We start from the raw sequence: 10013 nt of genomic DNA on the forward strand, positions 1-10013 counted from the left end.
AGTTATATAAATGTCTCGTCACTATGCTGCACACCTGAAACTAATATTGAATGCGACGGTCATTGAAATATTTAAAAAATGAACAAACAAACAAAGAAAAAGAAATAAGGGTTATCCATGGCTAGAAGAAGTTAAAAGGAAGGATATCCCTAAAAGATACAGAAGGTCTCAAGAGAGCATAGGAAAGGCAAGGGGTAAGTTTGTCACCAAAACGCAGTCAACTGCGGTATCTTTTCCTCGAAGGGCCACGTAAAGTCAGCACGAAAGTTACCTGTGGGCTCTCGGCCATCACCAAACTCATCACCTCATTGAACGGTGAAGGCAAGGAATGATCACAGCCCCTTTAGAGGGAAGGATCCCTCCTCCCCAGAAAATGGGACCTATTTACCAGAGTGTGATTTTTTTTTTAACATTTTACCTAATACGTAATCAAAGAATTGTTTAAATTGTTGCCTTAAAATATTGGTTTTCGAAATCAAAAGTGACTCCTGAACATTGTAGGCAGAGAGGCCTTATGGAACAGGGATGGATTCTTGGAAACTGCAACTTTGAGCAAAGTGATATATAGCAAAGCCAGGCGAGCCACACAGTGACGGACAGAAACAACAGTGAAGCTCCTACGTTGTATTTCTGGTCACAGAAACATCACCAAGTCTCTAAATAAGGACCCAAAACACTTCCACTATAAAACATGGAAAGAAACATCAATTATACATCCACTGAAGAAAGAGAACTAAAACCAAGGAAGAGAAGCAGCTGCGAAGCTCTGATTCCAGGTCAGAGTCGCAGGTGAAAAGAGGTTCCTCACGAGGGCGGGGCCCGAGGCGGAACCGCGCCGCGCAGGACGCCTGCCATCAAAGAGTCGCTCGCACGCGCGCCCGCTCTGACAGGGGCAACGCAGACGTGCCAGGGAACCTCACATCCTCGTCTTCGGGATGTGGGGGGAAATAAGAGTCCTCACTCACACATGAGGAGGACGTGGAAGCCTGATAGATAGTCATAGCCTGACCCAGAGGCCATGTTTTTCTTATCCATGTTCTAAAGAAACGACATTAAATGAAATTACGTTATTCGAGCAGCTGATGTATATCTGGTGGCCTTTCAATGACAGAAAATGTGACGTTTAGGGACTGTGACTAGGAGTCTTCTACAACCTCCACCCCTGATGTGTGGCAATGATCAGTCAGTTTTCTGTATCTCTGACTCGGTTTCTATTTTATTCATTAGATTCCACATGGTAAGGGGAATCCCATGGTATTTGTCTTTCTCTGACTTACTTACGTCACTGACCACAGTACCCTCTGGGTCCCTCTCTGCTGTCACCAATAATAAGATTTTATTCTTTCTTACGGCTGAGCAGTATTCCAGTTGTCTATATGTACTACAGCATTTTTATCCACTCATCTATTCACGGTCACTGGAGTTGCTTCTGACCTACAACACTGTGACCTGCACGTGGACATTGGTGTAGGCCGCTACGTTGGTGGCCGTTTGCTACGCAGGCCAGGAAACTAATCCATGCTGATATCATTTTCACATACCTCAGGCCATCCCTCCACAAATACTAGGAGACAGATGGTACATTTGTTTAGAAATTCCCAATCAGGGAATGGCAGTGAAACTATCGCCCGATGACCAGGAAAATAGACCTCAGTGAACAGTTCGAGTTCATGGAACCAATGTCAGGGACCGACTGTTGATTCTAAAGACTCTCAGTTATCACCCAGGCCAGTGTGGCTCAGCGGGTTGCAGGTTCGATTCCCGGTCAGGGCACATGCCTGGGCTGCAGAATCGGATCCCGGTCAGGATGTGTACGAAGGGCAACCCATTGATGTTTCTTTCTTATATCAATATTTTCCTCCCTCTCCTTCTCCCTCCCTTCCCCTCTCTCTCTTTAAAACAAAAAAAAATTAAGAATTTCAATTATTTGTCCAAATTTTGCTCCTGTTGATACTTACGTAAGCAAAAAAATAAAAATAAAAAAATGATCTCTTCTTCTAGAAATGCATTCGATTACAGTTTTGCTGGAAGTTCACACTGACAGTCACTGTGGGCAAAACTGAACAAACTGGAGAGAACATCATCAGTAATTATATATTAGGCATTTTTGGGTAATGTTCCCGTGGTACAGATGATGTTCAGGGGACAGAACCATGTGGTTCCAACAGCAACTCCTTCCATTAATCAAATGACACCCATGAGTTGCTGGTATGCTAATGAACCAGCCCACATGAACTGCTGTCTAACAGGAATATTGGATCCTTAATTGAACTGTGCATGCTCATTTTTAATGGGAGAAAGCAGTCGCCAGGCGTAATAAAAATAATTGAAATGAGGGTTTGGAGCGATTAATCCACTGAGAAGTGCCTCAAAGAATAAGTGAGGCAGGGGGAAAAAGCCAAATGTATACGACAGCCCCCAATAGATGCCATTTTGCCGAATGCTCACCGTGACCATCGATGAAAGAAGGCGCAGATAATGGAAAATAAAAGTTTAAGTCAAATCCTCCCCTAGAAGAACAGAACGGAGAATGGAATGATTTATGAATCCACGTGCCTCCCCATAGCTGTGTTGAAAGAAAAGAAGGCATCTTACTTATATCTACATATCACCTATAATTAATGAATCACAAAATTCCTGCTGAAGGAGCAAAAGCCTGGTTTCCCTACCGCCCACTGTTTACACCCTGCAGAACAAGGCAGGAGTCCATCTTTTGAGAAACACGTGATAGGGCCCCAAGTCCGATTTGCATCTTTTCTGTAGGGTCCGAGAAGTATGTTTCTGCCCACCATCTGCATGTGTCCCGGGCTGCCAGGAAAAGGCACGGCCAGTTTACTTTCATACGTGGCACCGGTAAGATAGATCAGGGGCCACAGCACACGTACATCGCAGTATTGCCCAACAGGACCTCATGTGGGATGGCTGAGCGGGTCCATATTTTTTGGATTCGCCTACTACACCACATATTGTCACCATCGCTCAGCCTTCTCCAGCTCCCAGCTCTTGCAGGTGCGCTTCTCCATAACCCAGATGAATTGGGGGGTGCAAGATCGTTATGAGGAATGAATGCTTGGAGAGGCAGCGTGCTTGGGCAGAGAGAAGTTGCACTGAGAAGCGGCCTCATCAGATCTTGGCACTGAAGTCTAAGGGGATGTTGCCCGGGCTCACTGAGGCAAAAAGGCCAGTGGGAGTCCATCGGCGGAGACAGGCTGCCTCCGGCAAGGGCGGAGCTCAGGACAAGAGAGCTCGGTGCACTGAGGCCGACCTTGCGTAGCCCGTTCTTCCATCGGGAAGAAGTTAGACCGTGCCTCGCAGAGTCCACTCTGGGAGGCATTGTGTTTCAGTCACTTGCAAAACCAATACACAGCCCAGTCCCCATTCACGGACATTTCTTAAATGAATGAGTTAGCCTACGAGCAGACAGAGTTACAAACACGGTACAGGAGTGTTATTTTCAGAGTTCTAGGACGCGGTGAGCAATTGTTTTCCTTTGTTCCTGCATGATTTTCCAGGCAGTTAACCTGAGTGCTGTTCTGTGGTTCAATTTGTTCCACTCTCCAAGCTCCCTGGGATTCATTAAATATTGTGCATAGAGGAAAAGCTCCCATAAAAAAGTATGTTGAAGTGTTAACTCGAGGAACCGTCCGTTGAAAACAAACAAACCGACGAGCGGCAGTGCGTTGACAGCGTTCTTTCAACACATACATCACGGAGGCTTGGTCTTCGCGCTTATTTTCGTTCTCACTGAAACGTAAAAGAGCGCTGTACTCGCAATCCATTCTGATGTCACACATCCTTAAGCCTTTGTGGCTCATTTAGTTGCTTGAGTTGCTTGAACATCTGATACTGAAATCTGTATTAATCACGCAATTACTGTAATCCCAACACTCAACTCTGCGCGCGCTGAAAAATGCGACTTTTCTTCAAACAAAGGCCAGGAGCGGGTGCTCAAAAATGCTTGAAACCCAATTTCCTTCCTTTAAGAATGGTGTGATTTTCAACTTTTCATATACACCCTGAGTTAAACCCTACGGTCCTGACAACAAAGATATTTATCGACGGCTGGAGCCTCAACCAACCAGGGTGTATCGGTGTGTTTTGTCCATGTTAGCAGTAATCACATGAGAGGACCATTTGTTTGTTTAGAAACAAAGCTGGAATTCTGGTTGTCTGTCACCCCTGAATACGCAAGCTCTCCCGTTCACGGTCCTCCTGGGAACCGAAGCTGAAAGTTTTCCCATGATTTTGATTTAGATAAGCAGTTTTTGGTTCTCCGCCATCCCCTCTGGATGTTCCAGGTCGGAACCAGGAGCCTTGCAATGAATAGGCGAAGCCAACACACCACGCTTTCAGAAAAACTGCCCTACGACCTGCCCGAGAACAACGATGGGCTTGAGGCTGTCTGACTGTGGGTGTGAGCAGGCGTGTGTGTGTGATGTGTGGGGATTTTTAATTCAAGGCATCACGGTGACTGGGCCACCGCATGCCCAGATCTGACATTGCCTCTGGCTGTGTCTCAGAGGACATTTCTGGAGGTGAGCGTTGGAATCAGTGGATTCAGTAAAGCAGATTGCCCGCCTCCATGTTGGTGGGCCCCGTCTAATCAGGTGAGGGTCTGAAAAGAACAAAAGTTGGAGAGGAGGAATTTGCCCTTTGGACAATTCATAGAGACAATGATTTGGGACAATTCTCCTCATCTTCACCTGCCTTCAGCCTGGGATTTCTACCTCCCACACCGCTGATTCTTGGCCATTTAGGTTCATTACCAGGTCTCCTGGGTCTCCAGCTTGCAAGCAACAGATTACAGGACTTCCCAGCCCAGATAATAACATGTATCTTGAATTGAAGCTGGGGAGGATCTGACTAATAATTTATACCAGATGGGGCAAAAGGCCGTTTACAGGTTGTCCATATAGACAATAATACAATAAATATAATACAAGAATAAATGCTGTTTTGTGTACTCACAACTGTAAACCTATTTTTGCTCACTCTGTAGACATATATAATCTTTGTGATGGCTGTAATATATTCTACATCAATAAGAATTATATAGTAAAAATTAGGCATTGTACAAGGGTAGGCAAAAATAGGCCTACAGCTGTTTATATGGAAAAAGATAAATCATAAATAAAAAATAAATGATACCTACAAGATAATGCATAAATAAGGATATGAAATAACAACAAGAAGAGTGTAAATAACACAATTATTGGTAAATGAATAATAAGACAAGAATAAACTGTTCCTCGTACACCTGTAAACCTGCTTTTGCCCGCCCTCGTATCTTATATATACTATATATTATACTTAGTCATAGAAACACATACATGTAAAATTATTCTTGAGTTGGAAAAGGGTAAGTAGCAAATTACAGAAAGCAAAAGAAAAAAAAAGAAAAGTCTATGACTAAGAAGATACCTCATTTTGTCATTCCTTCCATACATGTGACCAAGCCGACTAAAAGTACTCTTGGATGAGTTTCAGTCCACACCTGAGGAACGGGTGAGAAATCTCTTTTACCTGTTCCAAGGCCCACTTTTAAGTGCCACTTCACTGTGTGCCACTCCCTTGATTTTTCAGTAAAGAACATTTATAATTTCAAGGATGGCTGACCGTTACTGCGGAAATAGCTATTTCAGCTCCTTTTTGTCATTTTTTTTAACCAAGCAAGGACTTTCCTTGGCATTATGCTTGCGAAGCAATCTCTAATATCTCCTCTGTTTTTAGCTCGGAGTAAATTGCTCGTGTTTGCATGGCCCGCGTCCCCGTCTCCAGCTGGTATGTGGGGGACATATCCTGTGTTCCATACCTCGTATTCCTGGCTTGGGAGGGCCCCAGAAGGGTACCTGCTACAGAGGAATGGGTTTTGCTTACCTGGTTATCGAGTGACGGCCATGAGATGCCACGCAACCAGCGGCAGGCACAAGACAGAAGAAACAGGAGTGAGCTGGCCCAGAATAATTCTGCTACAAGCCTGTGAATTTTACCTTTCGCTCTCCCACGTTCATCAGACGACTGTGGGTAAAATCAGAAAGAACACTGGGCATAATAGCAGGAGGTTGGCAGTAGTTAATGTCACTGGTTAAGAACAGGGAGTGAGGTAACAGAGAATGCAGCCACCGGAGCGGTTCTCACAGCACAGACGTCTGAGAATATCCAGAGTGCCTGGACACCCTGGTACCAAAAACATCTCTGTGCCGGTGCCTGCTTCCATATTTGTAACGTAATGAAATCCATGTGCGCAAACACGTTAAACAATGTTTAAGGACTCGCGGAGAAGCATGCTTGGCAATATGGCTCAATAGGTCAGAGCATCATCCCATACACCATAGCATCGCGGGTTCGATTCCCAGTCAGCGCACATGCTCCGGTTGCACGTTCAGTCCCAGCCTGGGTATGCACGAGAGGCAACTGATCGATGTTTCTGTCTCACATCACTGTTTCTCTCCCTCCCATCCTCTCTCTCTAGAATCAACAAGCATGTCCTCAGGTGAGGATAAAAAAAAAGTAAAAAAAGTTTTTTACATTTTTTTAACGAGAAAGAAGGACTCGTTATGAGCTTGCAGGAGTTCCCAAGGGCCAAGCGTTTGACAAATGCATCTCATAATCAATAATAACAATAGTAGCAATGGATTAGACCCATTGAAAATGTAATATCCATGAGCCCACACTGATGTAAATAAATAAGTAAATAGTAAGTGGGGGGAAACAACAGCTCTTCCGTACAGAAGAAATCCAGTTGGAAAAAACTGTAGACATAAGGACAGAGCTAAAAAAAATTCACAATAATTATCACAGGCAAGAATCGTTGGCAGAGGCTAGAATAAGTGGTCCACAGGATTATAAGAAATGGGCTACTTGCAGAATCCCAAAGGTTCTAACCACACACACTCATACCTTTGCAATGGAAGCATTACCCTAACCAAACGATCCAAGTTAGTATCCTTGATAACGAGCGATATTAACATCGCTGATGATTTGATGCGCTGAGAGAGATCCACCTTGCTTTCTGTCGTATCCTGGCTAAAAATGCATCACCTTAATCACGCCTGATGGGCCAACTTGTGATAAACCCAAGTCTGTGCCATAATTGGCTTGTACCCTTCCAAAACGTGATGATCATGAAGGACAACAGGAAACTAAGGACCCGTTACTGGTGGGGGAAGACTAAGAAGCTGGGACACATTAATGCCCAGTGGGTGCTGGACTGAAGCTTGATCCAAAAACACAACATCAGGGCTCAGTCAAGAAGGGGGAATTCTTGTAGGTTAGCTTACGGGTCCTAGTGGCAAAAATGTCCTACTTTGAATAAATCCCTGGGACTAAGACCCTGAGGTTGGGGAAAGGTGAAAGAAGGGAATTCAAGAACTCTCTGTGCTTGTCCTATAACCTGTTAGTGTGTGAAAAAATTATTTCCTAAGGAAAACATTTAAACATAATAAAAACGGACATTCAATACATAGGAAGAACAGCAACAGTAGTAAGTACAGAGAATGGAGCAGCGCATTTTAGAAGCAGGCATAGCATCGCTGACCATTCCTGTGTAGAATCAAAAAGGACCTTAGGCGCTATAGCTAAGAGCCTGACATTAACAACAATTAATGGTTAAGAAGAGAAAAAGATGAAGAAAGAACATAGTCGCCCAAAGAATTATCGAACCGTGAAGGGTCATTGGGACATCCCTTCGATCAATCGTGTCGGTATTAATTTTAAGAAACAAAAATGAGTGGCGCTGAGCATGTCCTGCTAATGATATCACATATTCATGCCATTCACAGATATCTGTGTGATATTTATTTTCTAGAAGATGTTCGCACTTCACAACTCTCCATTGGTGCTCTTCCTGGCTTTGCCAGAAATAGCATTACTTCCTCATCAGTCAAAATCCTAATCATGGTTCTCAACCCAACGGACACTTTGCCTAATTCATAAAGCCTTTCCTCCTTTCTCCCCAAATAAGACGTACTGTGATCTTTACGTTTCCTCCTGCTGTATGGTAGTCTTGGGACCCACTTATCATATTGCATTGCGGTATTTGGTGGCCGACGGACGGTATTTGGTGGCCGACGGACGGTATAAGGCCCTGCAAATGCAAGCTCATCCACGATCTCCCGAATGGCATCCTTGATGAGATGCGTTTCATCCTACACACCTTTCTGAGCCCCTGGTGGCTGTTTCTCACGGAGGAGAGAGGGTACCATGTACAGTTCCATGAGATGACCCTGCTAGATATCCAAGCAACTCATTACCTGTTGTCAAATCACTTCAGGAGACAACCGCTTCTCCAAGGTCACATCCAGGGCAAGGTCTTGGATGGCTACCATCATCTCTCTGACAAAGACAGAGCAGGACTCTAGAACTTTCTTTCATCAGAAGCAGAAGTCTAGGTGGCAGTAATTAAGACAAAAGGAATGAGGGAGTTTCCAGGGACTCAAGGAAGGCACACTCTTCTCTGGAATAAACATGTCCAGGGAGGGGTTCTATGGGCCTATTTTAAGGAGCAGTTTCCCTTTGTGATCCTGTGTCAACAGCTGCAGGGAACCCATGAGAAATCCCGCCTCCCCCAGCTGCCAAGGGCTTAAGGGCATCTTTCTTACAAAGGGCCTAATAGAGATCAACAAATACGCTGGATGGCAAAGCACCAACTCCACCCCAGCACGTAGGCTTTCTACGGTTACTTATTACCCCATGAAGTTTCTCATCGTTTGCACCTGTCTTGGTCTCAGTGAAGGTGCTGTCCGTTGAGAAACATGAGGAAGGACAGGAGACCAGCTTCCGGTCCTGGGAAGAGAGAAAACGAGGGAACCCCAGCTCTGGACCGATGCCCACGGTTTGCTCTACAGAGAGCTGGGCTCCACGCGTCAATGGCAACGCACCCCCGTAAGTCTGCGGTTGCATTGTACACCCCGAAATGAGTGGCGTGAGGAGTCTGGATTCCACACACGGATATTACAGCTTCCCAAACAGGCTGCAGACGCGTCTCACAGTATCCCACACAGCCCCTGAGGAATTTCCCTGCCATCGGGCCAGTCGGAACAACATTTCCATACGCTGTGCTGAGCGTGTGAAGAAAGCGATGAATGTTGATAGCGGCTTGGTCCCACGGTGCCGTGTGAACGCGTCCACCCGCCAACCTCGGGAGGGCGGGAGCCCAGTGTTGGTGCACGCCTCTGTTGGCACTGTGTCTCCAGCAAGTCGGCCCATATGCCATTGCAGTGCTCTCTTCTCCAAGTTGGCAGCTGACCTGCTTTCCATTGGGAATCGGCAGATCTAAACTGTGCTGGGAAGCGACGCGGCTCATCCGCATGCGGCCCAGTGCTGACAAACCTTGAATGGGGACACACACCGATCATTTTCTGCCATCTCAGCCCAGGGGCTGGTTCTCCCGGGGGAGCTGATGGAGAACAACAGATACCCTACGTTTCCCGGAACCATGATCTTACGGAAAGCGCCCTGAGAGAAATACACCTCCGTAAAGAAAATTAGGACGCGGGGAGGTTAAAAATGCTCCTTCTGTGCGTGGAACAGCTCAGGGGTTGGCTTCCCGGAAGCAGCGGGGAGTATTTCTCAGCCTGGTTTCATGGACAACTTGTGTTTTGATGGCTTCAAGGCCGGAGGGTCCCGCGTGCTTCCCTGATGTACCAAACCCTGGGAAAGCTCTCATGGAAAAGAAAGAGAGTGGAAAATTCAAACTCAGGCGTGACCGTGAAGATGCCAAAAATAAAATGGTGGGCCTACGATTCTTACATTGAGATGAAGATTCTAGAACAAACGGCTATTGGACACGGGAGCCCAGCAGATACCAGTAGGGGAGTGGATTCATTTCCTAAGGCACTCGTAGCAAAGGACCATGAGCTGAGTGGCTTCAAACAACTGGATTTGTCCTCCCTCGTCCTGGAGACCAGGCATCTGAGGCCCAGGTGCCCCGGGACCACGCTCCCTCCGCAGGCTCCAGGGAGGAGCCTCCCCACCTCTCCCAGCTCCGGGCCCCGGCGTCCCTGGGCGGGTGG

Source organism: Pteronotus mesoamericanus, unplaced genomic scaffold (genome assembly GCF_021234165.1).
Source record: "Pteronotus mesoamericanus isolate MK-2021 breed Mesoamerican mustached bat unplaced genomic scaffold, CSHL_Meso_final contig_80, whole genome shotgun sequence".
NCBI classification, from domain to species: Eukaryota; Metazoa; Chordata; class Mammalia; order Chiroptera; family Mormoopidae; genus Pteronotus; species Pteronotus mesoamericanus.